Here is a 12,890-nt window from a genome sequence, read left to right as displayed (position 1 = left end):
CAAAGCAATCACCAGTACGTCAAGGCCGCTTGAACTGTTAGAGCATTGGGGTGTGTGGCATGATAGAGGGGGTGAAAGGGGTTAAGCATATAAATGCAGTCCGACGTCTTCTTGATTAGCTGTACTTCGGCTTCTTCCAGCCTGTGTTAAAGCGAGTCACTTGACCGAGAAGAAGCTATTCACTGCAATTTTACTACCTCTTATATATTTGTTAACTTGAAGTGATTTCAGATAAATTTAAATGTTTCCTTCTCCACATTGTCTCTCCCTATATCTGTTAGCTTGAGTGATTTAGGAGAAATTTTAACTTTATTCATGTTGTACTTTTAACACAGAGTCTGTGAACTTCTTCCATTCCGGTAGTTATCAAAGTGAGTTAATCCCCCGTGTCAGCCTGATGCATGGGCGCCCATAGGATAGTTTGTAGGGGGGCTAGACCTGTGGGTATGCAGTATTTTTAATATTTTGGAAGACGAATGTCGACTTCTATTCCACAGTAGAATACCACACACGGTATCCCCTACAACTTCTACGTAATACCGATTTTTAAACCATTTTCTTGAAAGAAAAACAGCTGACTATATTAGATTTTTTCCTTTCCCTGAGAGCTAGGGGGAGGGGGGGCGTGGCCCCACCTTGCCCCCGCGTATGGGGGCCCATGTCCTGATGTGCTATTTTTCATTTTCCATTTGGCCAACATGGTGTCTGGATTAAAATTAAGTTCCAAAGCAGCTGATGATATTTGATTAGCACAGGTGACGACATTCTATTCTTTTTGGTGGGGAAATTATTGTTCTTGGTGGAGATTTCATAAATGTTTTGTCTGGTTTGCCACATGCTTATCTCCAAACAATTATTTATTTATAAACTTAACTGTATTTTCAAATACTCTTCTCTTTGACCCTTCTTCAAAATATGCTGCTTAAATAAAAATACATGGGAAAAACCACAAAACAATAAATGAAATTCATTGTTTTTTTTGTAAGAAATCAGTAATAGTGACTAAGTATCTGCCAATATTCTCGTATAAGATGGTTTTATGCTCGTTGTCTTCGTTGAGATTCTCTTCACCGTTTTCCAATTTATCAAGAACGATGTGGATGTTTTCCAGGTTGTTCATAAGATTACTTTTATTTATCATACACATAATTTGTAGATGGTGACAGATCAAATGTTATTGAACTACAAGTTGTCCATTTCATGACCGTATCGATGTTCAATCAAGAAGTAAGTATAAATAACCACCTAATCGATACTTTATTATTGCCTCAGGCAAAATTGAATAAAATTAAAACTTACAGGACATGTTTCGACCACTTAGTGGTCCTCTTCAGCTGTATAAATAAAGAACTGAAAAGAAAAAACATTATAACAATAAGCACAAATAAAAGGTCTTTGGAGACTCCTTTGATAAAAATGGAGGTCATCAGAATAGGACATCTTGCCTCACCTTCTTGTTTGGAAAATATGTTTATTCTGCGCTGTCTAGAGGGTCTGTCTTTGAGCGCGACCTGGTGAAGTAACGATGTGATACAGTTTGACAGTTCATGGTAAGCTCTGGAGAGAAGGGAAGTAGAGTTTTATCATCATCTAAAATAACATGTGAGGGAGGAGGGATATTGGGCTGTGCTTCTGCGATGTCGTGTTTGAATATATCTCTTGTTCTTCTAGTCTGTTTCATGTCTACCCATTCTAAGTATTTGCTAATATTCTCGTATAAGATGGTTTTATGCTCGTTGTCTTCGTTGAGATTCTCTTCACCGTTTTCCAATTTATCAAGAACGATGTGGATGTTTTCCAGGTTGTTCATAAGATTACCTTTATTTATCATACAGATAATTTGAAGGTCCTGTTTTATATTGGTGAATTTGTGGTTGGACTCTTTCATATGGGATTCCATGGCAGAGAATCTTTTGTATTTTTCAGCGTTGGCGTGTTCTTGATATCTAATTAAGAAGTTCCTTCCAGATTGTCCCACGTAAGTTTTTTTACATTGAGCACAAGTCAGCTTATAAATACCCGATTCCTGGAATTCGTCATCTTTAAGTTTATTAGCTTTATTGTGACTAAAGAATCTATGTTTCGTGTTGTTGTTTGTAGAGAAGGCTACTTTGGTATTGTGTTTCTTGAATAAGTTGATGATTTCGTAAATCTTCGGGTTATTAAAGGTGAATTTTACATATCCTTTTTCTTTTTCTGAAAGCTCAATATAAAATAACTTACGTGGGACAATCTGGAAGGAACGAGCATAAAAACATCTTATACGAGAATATTAGCAAATACTTAGAATGGGTAGACATGAAACAGACTAGACGAACAAGAGATATATTCAAACACGACATCGCAGAAGCACAGCCCAATCTCCCTCCTCCCTCACATGTTATTTTAGATGATGATAAAACTCTACTTCCCTTCTCTCCAGAGCTTACCATGAACTGTCAAACTGTATCACATCGTTACTTCACCAGGTCGCGCTCAAAGACAGACCCTCTAGACAGCGCAGAATAAACATCTTTTCCAAACAAGAACGAGAGGCAAGATGTCCTATTCTGATGACCTCCATTTTTATCAAAGGAGTCTCCAAAGAACTTTTATTTGTGCTTATTGTTATAATGTTTTTTCTTTTCAGTTCTTTATTTATACAGCTGAAGAGGACCACTAAGTGGTCGAAACATGTCCTGTAAGTTTTAATTTTATTCAATTTTTCCTGAGGCAATAATAAAGTATCGATTAGGTGGTTATTTATACTTACTTCTTGATTGAACTACAAGCCAACATTTTATCACGTGATGATATCGTGATTGAAATTTGTAGCAAAACATTCACTTCTGTGAAAGTTGTCATTATTTTCTCAAAAGTTGCCATTCTTAATTAATTTGAAAGTCATTGGGTTTATACCTGGTAGTTCAAAACCATATAGGTACTAGCCTCAACACATTAGTACTGAAGATGAAAACTAGCTACTTCAGTTTCCTATATAATTATAATACTTGAATTCCTTGGAATTAATGTTTTGGCTCCACATATTCTTATTTAAAAACTGGAGTCATAATTATGCTCCTTATAAATCTGAACATTTCTCAGCGGCTCCTAAAAAGAACCAGATCAGGGCCTAATTGTAGTAAGTATGTACGAAAATTGTTTAATATTTGGAAATAATAAGTGACAATAAAGAGAGCACTAATCCCTTGAATTAACTTAACAACATCTGATAAAACACTTACATTTCTTTTTCAAGAGGTATTTTGTATCACGGCCAATAAACCTCAAGGTACATGAAGGTCACTACAGTATTTACCTCAGCCAGTTTTCATCCATGGCCAGTTAAATGTTCCAGTGTTAAGAGAGCAACATTTCAAAGTTGCACTAGTGCCAAAAGCTAATTATCCAAGGAATGCACCAAGCAAGGGTCTGTGTGGTTTGGATCACATAGCTATCAGCTTGCAATCATAAGATAGTGGGTTCAAACCCCACTGTTAGCAACCCTGAAGATAGATTTTCGTGGTTTCCCATTTTCACATCAGACAAATGCTGGGGCTGTACCTTAATTAAGGCCGTGGTTGCTTCCTTCCCACTTTTAGTCATTTCCTATCCAATTGTTGGTGTAAGACCTGGCTGTCTCAATAAGACGTAAAGAAAATTGTATATACCGATATAAGAAAATCTTTCAAAAATATTTTCCCCAGTACGTTAAGTACGATCAGACATGTTTTATATGTTCTATCTCACAGTAACATTTATTCATCATACACATCCTCTTATCTCCTCGTCTTTTATTCTTAATACTTCCCTCCGGTGGCGTGCCAGATGCGACCGTGCCGCATGCGACCCGTGCCACTAGCGACCGCATAATCTGTAACCATGCCAGATGCAACCGGCGTTGACAAGCAAATTGTCATTTGATAAGTTGTGTCATCACCCAAGATAGGGTAAGCTAAACGAAGTGCAATGCCATTTCAATAAGTCATATAAGCAGCTACTGCCCCTACTTTACATAACACTTCTGGGGGAAACTCGTTTTACAACACGAAACATTGTGATGCGTTTACGTCTTTTTCCACCGGGCGAGTTGGTCATGCGGTTAGAGACGCGACACACGGCCCTGAGCTTGCGTCCGGGAGATAGTGGGTTCGAATCCCACTGTCAGCAGCCCTGAATATGCTTTTCCGTGGTTTCCCATTTTCACACCAGGCAAATGCTGGGGATGTACTTTAATTAAGACCAGGACCGCTTCCTTCCCATTCTTAGCCTTTTCCTACCCCATCATCGCCTTAAGAACTGTCTGTGTCGGTGCGACGTAATGTCACTAGCAAAAAATAAAGGATCATAATTCTCTGAAATTACTTACGACTTAGGCCTACTTACTTATCGTGTCCTATTAGTACCAGGAGTGTCCGAGGACGTGTTTGGCTTGCCTGGTGCAGATCTTTCTACCTGACTCCCGTGGGCAGCCTGCGCTTCTGGATGTGGGATTATGATAATGTAGTAGGGAGAGATGAAACCCGGTTTCGGCACGTAGCCTACTCCTCTCGAATAATACCAAGGGGTCTGCTCAATGCTTTATGTCGCCATTCGATGGCCGAATCATCATCAACGGCATCATATCCCCTCACTCCATTTGAACACTGCGGAAAGGTTTGGATTTGAATCCAGGCTTTTGGCATGCTATCTAGTGATTAGAAACTGTCTACCAGCAACTTTCTTACCCTGCCGGCCAACATTCCGATGGTGTTGTTTTATTTTTTTCATCCAGGTTAAGTGGCTCAGACGGCTCCAGATGGTTGAGATGCTGGTCTTCGGACTCCAACTAAGCGGGTTCGATCCTGGCTCAGTCCGGTGGTATTTGAACGTGCTCAAATACGTCAGCTTTGTGTCGGTGGATTTACTGACACGTAAAATAAGTCCTGCGGGGCTAAATGCCGGCACCTCAGCGTCTCCTTAAACCAGGCCTTTCCAACTAGAGCACTTAGGGCTGGGGTGCACCTGCGCTGCACTCAGCAGCACCGTTCCCCTCCTTCCCCACCTACCTCAGTGCATGTGTGCGTAAGAGACTGTACATTCATTCTCATTCTCTGTGTGTGTGTGTCATTCTCAGTAGAATCTATTCGATAGAACAGACAGTGGAGCAGTTGGTTTCACCTTCGTTAAAAATGTTGTTTAATCCTTCATGGTTGGATTCATATTTTGTTCTCAATACCAAAGGGAAAGCTCAGTGTTTAATTTGCCATGTCATTTTAAGCGTACAGTCTTCAACCGTACGACGACACTACCACAATAAACATGTTTCCACCTATGATGACATTGTTGGCGCAGAAAGAACCGAACAAATTGCTAAGTTAAAATCGGAATTGCCAAGTTTTTTAGAGATACGTAATAACTTACTCATTAGGAATTGTTTTACATGCAATTTAGGAGATTTGTTTTCGTTTTTGGTTTTGTATTATTAAGAACTGTTTAGAATTAGACTTAGATGTGCTGCTAAGAAAAAATACCGAGCGAGTTAGCGGCGCAGTTAGGGGCGCTCAGCTGTAAGCTTGCATCCGGGAGATAGTGGGTTCGAACCCTACTGTCGGCAGCGCTGAAGATGGTTTTCCGTGGTTCCCATTTTCAAACCAAGAAAATGCTGGAGCTGTTCCTTAATTAAGGCCACGGCCGCTTCCTTCCCATTCATAGCCTTTTCCTATCCCATCATCGCCATAACACCTATTGCAAAAAATAACCCACAAAGATAATTATTTTATCTCCCAGTCCCACAGATACTTGAACCCAATACTTTAGAAGGCGCAGTTTGAGCACGTCATGGGCTATTGTTGCTCTGAAAATGGCAAGGAAACCCAGATGTTTTCAATTCTGAATTTAAATAAATGGAGAACTAGGACTTCTCTGTCTGATGCGGACTTAGAGGCTGTACTTAGAATTTCTACTGCCAAGTCGATTGTACCCATTATTGGTAAATTAGTTGCCGCAAAACGATGTCAGCAATCGACTTAAACGCTAAATGTATTTTAAAGCAAACTCAAAGTAAGTACAGAATAAATTGTGTGTTTATGTGTTCACAGAACTGTCATAAATAATATTGTTTTCATAAGCTGCGTGCTGACTTGACGACCTGTGGTTCTGCCTCTGTCACTTCCCCTCCTTCCCCCACCACCTCAACGGTGCTATAGCACAGCACCAGGGCTGCTGACGGGGCCGGCCGGGGCTGTGGGAGCACCTCAGTTGGAATCGCTTGCCTTAAACCATAAAAATAGTTACTAAGACATAAAGCCAGCAACTTTATTATAATTTTCTTTCGACCAACGGCACTCGAACCTGCTAACCACGGTGTCAGACCTTTATTTTAGAAAAGACCAAGTTAGTTACTAATAAGCAATCTGGGCCGATGACCTCCGATGTTAGGCCCCTTAAAACAGCAAGTAACAACAATAAGCAATCTGCCACTTGATGACAGCCCTTAATGCAGATCAATTGTAGGTGATTGATGGGTCGCATGCGGCACGATGCTTATCCGCTCGGTCGCTATTGGCACGATAATGGCCTGGTCGCATCCGGCACTGTCGCATCTGGCACGTAACCTTCCCTCCTTCAGTCAATCAATCAATGATATGCATTTAGGGCTCTTGCCCAGGTGGCGGATTCCCTACCAGTTGTTTACCAAGCCTTTTCTTAAACGTTTTCATAGAACTAGGAAATCTAATGAACATTTCCCTTGTTTCTCATAGCTGACTCTATTTTGTTTTAATTTCCATAAAAGAATTTGTTAAGCATGGAGCTCATTGCTATGGGCAGCGTACCGGTACTTCACAGTGTTGTGTCCACGAAGAGAGATGCTTCCTGTTCTTTCTATTCCCTATCTTACTTAATGTATGGTACTGACTCGCTGGTCAAATTGGATTAAGGAGAGAACTATTCTCACACCTAAGAACAACACCACAGCAAGAATCGGTAATTCTTTATTGGACAAACATCCTACAAAGTTGGTGAGATATTCTGCGTACTCCATGGTGGAGATAGAGAACATGATCCACTACCTTGTGGAGTTCCACCTCACTTTAAATCCACCAGGTTTTCCACCTCACAATCTCAGTCTGAAAGTCTATAATGCTGCTATGGAATCTGATATCTCCTAAACTCTGTAATAAAAATGGCATCAGGCTGCATGTGAAGTTTTTATGCGGTAACATGATCGATCAACAATCTTCACGGGATGAGGTGCGGGAGGAACAGTTTTCATTTCCCACATTCCTTTGATTCCCTCTGACAATCGCTTCCTATTCAAATAACTGCAATATCCTGTTAAACTATGCTTCACAATGACAATAAACAAAGATCAGAGGCAGTCTTTAAAAGTTGCTGGTGTGGATTTAATGAATTATCGCTTTTACCATGGCCAGTTATACGTGGCCTGTTCATGTGTAAGCTTTCCTGACAGACTTGTGATGTTGTAATTCTGCAGCCAAAAATGTAGAAAATCTAACAACCACCTTGGACAACATAATTTGAATGGCAGTAGAATTCAAGTGTGACTGGTTGTAGGCAAGAAAGCCTGTCATTATAATAATAAAAACACCCCACCTTGATTGTGAATGGCAATAAGAAACGGGGGGCCTGCAATTATTATGAAAATTGCCCAACTCGAATGTGACTGGAAGTATTAATGGTGCTTGACTTTGTAATGAATACTCCCCGAATCGATTGTGACAGGCAGTAGGCAAGGAAGCCTACTTGAATGTGACTTCAACATCAACCTTGGGCAACATAATTTGAATGGCAGTAGGAAAGGGGGTCTGCCTTTATAATGACAACTGTGCAACTGTGAGAACGGTTGGCTGTTGAGAGAGCTCTTGCATTATTGTAGTGATAAAGTAGTGAAAACCTATTGAAATAGCTTAATTTTGTGTATATCTGATTCATTTAGTGCTGTTTATATAGTGGTGTTTAGTGCTTGTTGGTAGAAATTGGGAGTAGTAATAATTATTTAAGTTTTGTAACAAGTAATTCAGTTGGTCTTCAGTAAATTACGTTTTCTAGGTTAAGTAGGCTAGCTAGGTGCACCTTGTTTGGAATTTAGGTTTAGGAAATACTTTAGGTAACAATATTAACTTTAAAAATATTTGTAAATATCTGTAGGTTCGTTAGTTGTACTTACAAAGGCAGATTATCGTAAGGAATAGTACCGTAACTTCTGCAGCAACTTCTCCGGTATTTCGTATAGATATCCGTTCAAACTATCGCGAAGGATATAATTTACTACATTAAGAAACACGATACGCCTGCAAACTTCCATTTAAAAAGAAGTTAAAGAGATTACACGGTAATAGTTAACAGTCCTATTGTTATTGATTATTGTCGCTCCTCATATTCAAATATTGCATTGTTGGCTACAGTCGTGAACAAAGGGTGTAGTGTAGTCAAGTAAATATAAATAAAAATCAGCTGACCTTGTATTGCATTCATTTGTACTTCTGAGTAGGTAGTTAGTATCCGTAATTTATATTTCGTTCCCTCGATCTTTCAGTATTTGTGAGCGGTTAGCTAATAATAATAAAGTTCATATATCCCAGTAATTGCAGTTCAAGTCCCTGGAGTAGTAGTAGTAGTAGTTTTGATAGAAATATTTGAGAAATTATTGTAGACAACCTCGTATTTTTCAGTAGGCCTAATTAAGGACACTTTTTTTCTCCGTCCCGTGGAGTAGGGAAAATAATAGTAATCCACCAGCTGTAATAATCACATAACCACATTTCAGTAGAATTGTAGTGAAGATAAGGTATAATATATTAGATAGTATCTTGCCAGTTATATTCGTGTTTTTCTTCGTGTACGGCAAACCTTTTGATATTTAAGCATTTAACCAAACGCAGTGTAGTGTAGTGTAGATACATTGTAGTAGAGATACAGTACATTTAGATAGTGCCGTATCTTGCCTGCTATATTCGTGTGTTATCTTTCGTGTATATCTATTAGACCGTAATACTAATAATAATTTGTCTAAGCATTTAGCTTCGTTGGTAATCTTTGAGTACAGTAGTTCTTGCAAATTTCATTTCTGTTGTGCTTAGTAGTGACATACGGTACGGTACCGGTATCGTAATTAGGATACGTCTGAAAGTAGTTTAAAAATTACTGCAGTGTACTGTACAGTAGTATACGAGTAATATCCTATTAGAATTGAGTGTGCTTACTTTAATTTTGTAAAATATTTGTGTAGTACTGGTGTAGTAGAGGTATCCGTAGAAACTCTTAATAAAATATTGTTGAAATTAGGATAGGCTTAATTGCAGTTTGGAATTGTGTAGTTCTTGTGTATTACTTTCGATATTCAGTAATTAACAGCAGCTTTTATCCTGTTAGGGGTTGTAGGATAAAAAAATAGAGCACGACTAAATAGTATTGTAGTGTAGTCGTATATTAATTACCTTATTGTTGTGTACAATCCCAGAAAATATATCCCTCCGTTCATTTTTTTTTGCAAATAAGTTATTTTATTTTTTAATTTAAAATTTCCCCCCCGTAAAGAATGGCTAAGGAGCGCGAGTGTACTTATTGTGGGTGTGGTGAGGCATTGAGGGGTGTAAGGGAGGAGTTGGAAAGTTTGAGGGAGATAATTAGGATTCTCACAGAAGACAGGAAGGAAGATAGGACTCCCTCAAACAATGTACAGGTTACAGTAGGTGTACAAGAGGGAGGGGAAGGAAAGGGAGGAGTTGTAGAAGACAGGTGGTCTAATGTTCTAAGGGGAAGGAGATTGCAGGCCAAGGGCTCTATTCAGGATCAGAATTCAGGACAGGTGTCTGTGCGAAATCGGTACGAGTCACTCCAGGTAGAACAACAGAGGGAAGATGAGGGACAGGGAACTGTTGGTGAGATGCGTGGAAGTAGGAGGAAGGCAAAAGGTAGGAAAGGGAAATGTAGAGTAGAGGATAGGAAAAGACAGGTGGAACAGGGTCATGGGAAGGAGAAAAGGGAGGAGGAAGTAGCTTCTGCAGCTATCAGGAAAGATAGGGCTGACCAGGAGGGGAGGGGATCAAATGAGGTGGGTAGGGTTGAGGCTCTGGTCATGGGGGATTCCATCGTTAGACACGTGGGGAAAGTGTGTGGAGGAAAGGGAACCAGGGTAGAATGTTATCTAGGAATTAGATTGAGGCAGATGTTGAGGAAAGTAGAAGAGAGGGAGGAGGGGAAGGAGAATGTGGTAGTGTTTCACGTTGGTACCAACAACGTAAGGCAAGCTGATATAAGTACCAACATAGTTGGAGATGTGTGGGATCTGGTAAATGCAGCAGGGTGAAGTTTAAGAAAGCGGAGATTGTTATTAGTGGAATACTGTGTAGGAGGGATACTGACTGGAGGGTGATTGGGGATTTAAATGAGACTATGGAGTGGGTATGTGGGAAACTGGGAGTGAAATTTCTAGATCCTAATGGGTGGGTAGGAGATAGAGATCTGCGCTCGGATGGCCTTCATTTAAACCGCAGTGGTACGTATAAGTTAGGAAATTTGTTTGGAAGGGTAATAGGGAGGTACATTCAGGGAAACGGGATGGCCTAGGGAGCGGTGATAAGGGAACAGGGAACTGGAAATCAAGTAGGGATGACATAAAATTGTTAGTGTTGAACTGTAGAAGTATTGTAAAGAAAGGAATAGAATTAAGTAATTTAATAGATATATATTTACCAGATATTGTAATAGGAGTTGAATCATGGCTGAGAAATGATATAATGGATGCAGAAATTTTCTCACGGCACTGGAGTGTGTATCGTAGAGATAGGATAGGAAAGGTGGGAGGGGGAGTTTTCATTCTGGTGAAAGAAGAATTTGTAAGCTACGAAAAAGTTAAAGATGAGACACATGAAATTCTAGGTGTAAGGCTCATTTCTAAAGATAATAGTCAACTTGATATATTTGGAGTGTACAGATCGGGAAAGGGTAGCACTGATGCGGATTCGGAATTATTTGATAGGATAGTCAGCTATGTGGGAAATGACATGGAAAGAAATGTGATTGTAGCGGGAGATCTGAATTTGCCAGATGTCAATTGGGAAGGAAATGCGAACGACAGGAAGCATGACCAACAAATGGCAAATAAGTTAATATGGGAAGGACAACTGATTCAGAAAGTGATGGAACCAACCAGAGGGGAAAATATTTTGGATGTGGTGCTGATAAAACCAGATGAGCTCTATAGGGAAACTGAAGTAATAGATGGTATTAGTGATCATGAAGCTGTTTTTGTGGTAGTTAAAAATAAATGTGATAGAAAGGAAGGTCTTAAAAGTAGGACTGTTAGGCAGTACCATATGGCTGATAAAGCAGGTATGAGGCAGTTTCTAAAAAGTAACTATGAACGGTGGGAAACGGTAAATAAAAATGTAAACAGACTCTGGGATGGGTTTAAAGAAATTGTTGAGGAATGCGAAAACAGGTTTGTATCTTTAAGGGTGGTAAGGAATGGTAAAGACCCACCTTATTATAATAGAGAAATAAATAGCCTAAGAAGGAGGTGCAGACTGGAAAGAAATAGAGTTAGAAATGGCTGTGGAAGTAAGGAGAAATTGAAGGAACTTACTAGAAAATTGAATCTAGCAAAGAAGGCAGCTAAGGATAACATGATGGCAACATAATTGGCAGTCATACAAATTTTAGTGAAAAATGGAAGGGTATGTATAGGTATTTTAAGGCAGAAACAGGTTCAAAGAAGGACATTCCAGGAATAATTAATGAACAAGGGGAGTGTGTATGTGAGGATCTTCAAAAGGCAGAAGTATTCAGTCAGCAGTATGTCAAGATTGTTGGTTACAAGGATAATGTCGAGATAGAGGAAGAGACTAAGGCCAAAGAAGTAACAAAATTTACATATGATAACAATGACATTTACAATAAGATACAAAAGTTGAAAACTAGAAAAGCGGCTGGATATGATCAGATTTCTGGGGATATACTAAAGACAATGGGTTGGGATATAGTACCATATCTGAAGTACTTATTTGATTATTGTTTGACCGAAGGAGCTATACCAGATGAATGGAGAGTTGCTATAGTAGCTCCTGTGTATAAAGGAAAGGGTGATAGACATAAAGCTGAAAATTACAGGCCAGTAAGTTTGACATGCATTGTACGTAAGCTTTGGGAAGGCATTCTTTCTGATTATATTAGACATGTTTGTGAAATTAATAACTGGTTCGATAGAAGGCAATTCGGTTTTAGGAAAGGTTATTCCACTGAAGCTCAACTTGTAGGATTCCAGCAAGATATAGCAGATATCTTGGATTCTGGAGGTCAAATGGACTGTATCGCGATTGACATGTCTAAAGCATTTGATAGGGTGGATCATGGGAGACTACTGGAAAAAATGAGTGCAATTGGACTAGACAAAAGAGTGACTGAATGGGTTGCTATATTTCTAGAAAATAGATCTCAGATAGAGTAGATGAAGCTTTGTCTGACCCTGTAATAGTTGAGAGGGGAGTTCCTCAGGGCAGTGTTATCGGACCTTTATGTTTTCTTATATATATAAATGATATAAGTAAAGGAGTGGAATCGGAGGTAAGGCTTTTTGCGGATGATGTTATTCTCTATAGAGTGATAAATAAGTTACAAGATTGTCAGCAACTGCAACGTGGCCTCGAAAATATTGTGAGATGGACAGCAGGCAATGGTATGTTGATAAACGGGGCTAAAAGTCAGGTTGTGAGTTTCACAAATAGGAAAAGTCCTCTCAGTTTTAATTACTGCGTTGATGGGGTGAAAGTTCCTTTTGGGGATCATTGTAAGTATCTAGGTGTTAATATAAGGAAAGATCTTCACTGGGGTAATCACATAAATGGGATTGTAAATAAAGGGTGCCGATCTCTGCACATGGTTATGAGGGTGTTTAGGGGTTGTAGTAA

At 39.4% G+C, this 12,890-nt stretch overlaps 1 protein-coding gene across 1 annotated transcript in view; it reads left to right on the top strand.

Annotated features, from left to right (window-relative positions):
- Positions 1-12,890, top strand: part of LOC136874919 (cytochrome P450 4C1) — a 187,906-nt gene that overhangs the window by 122,297 nt on the left and 52,719 nt on the right. The window lies entirely within an intron of this gene.

The sequence above is a fragment of the Anabrus simplex genome, chromosome 5, assembly GCF_040414725.1.
Source record: "Anabrus simplex isolate iqAnaSimp1 chromosome 5, ASM4041472v1, whole genome shotgun sequence".
In the NCBI taxonomy this organism is placed as follows: Eukaryota; Metazoa; Arthropoda; class Insecta; order Orthoptera; family Tettigoniidae; genus Anabrus; species Anabrus simplex.
The sequence above is the reverse complement of the archived record's forward strand: the minus strand, read 5'-3'. Positions and strand labels throughout refer to the sequence as shown.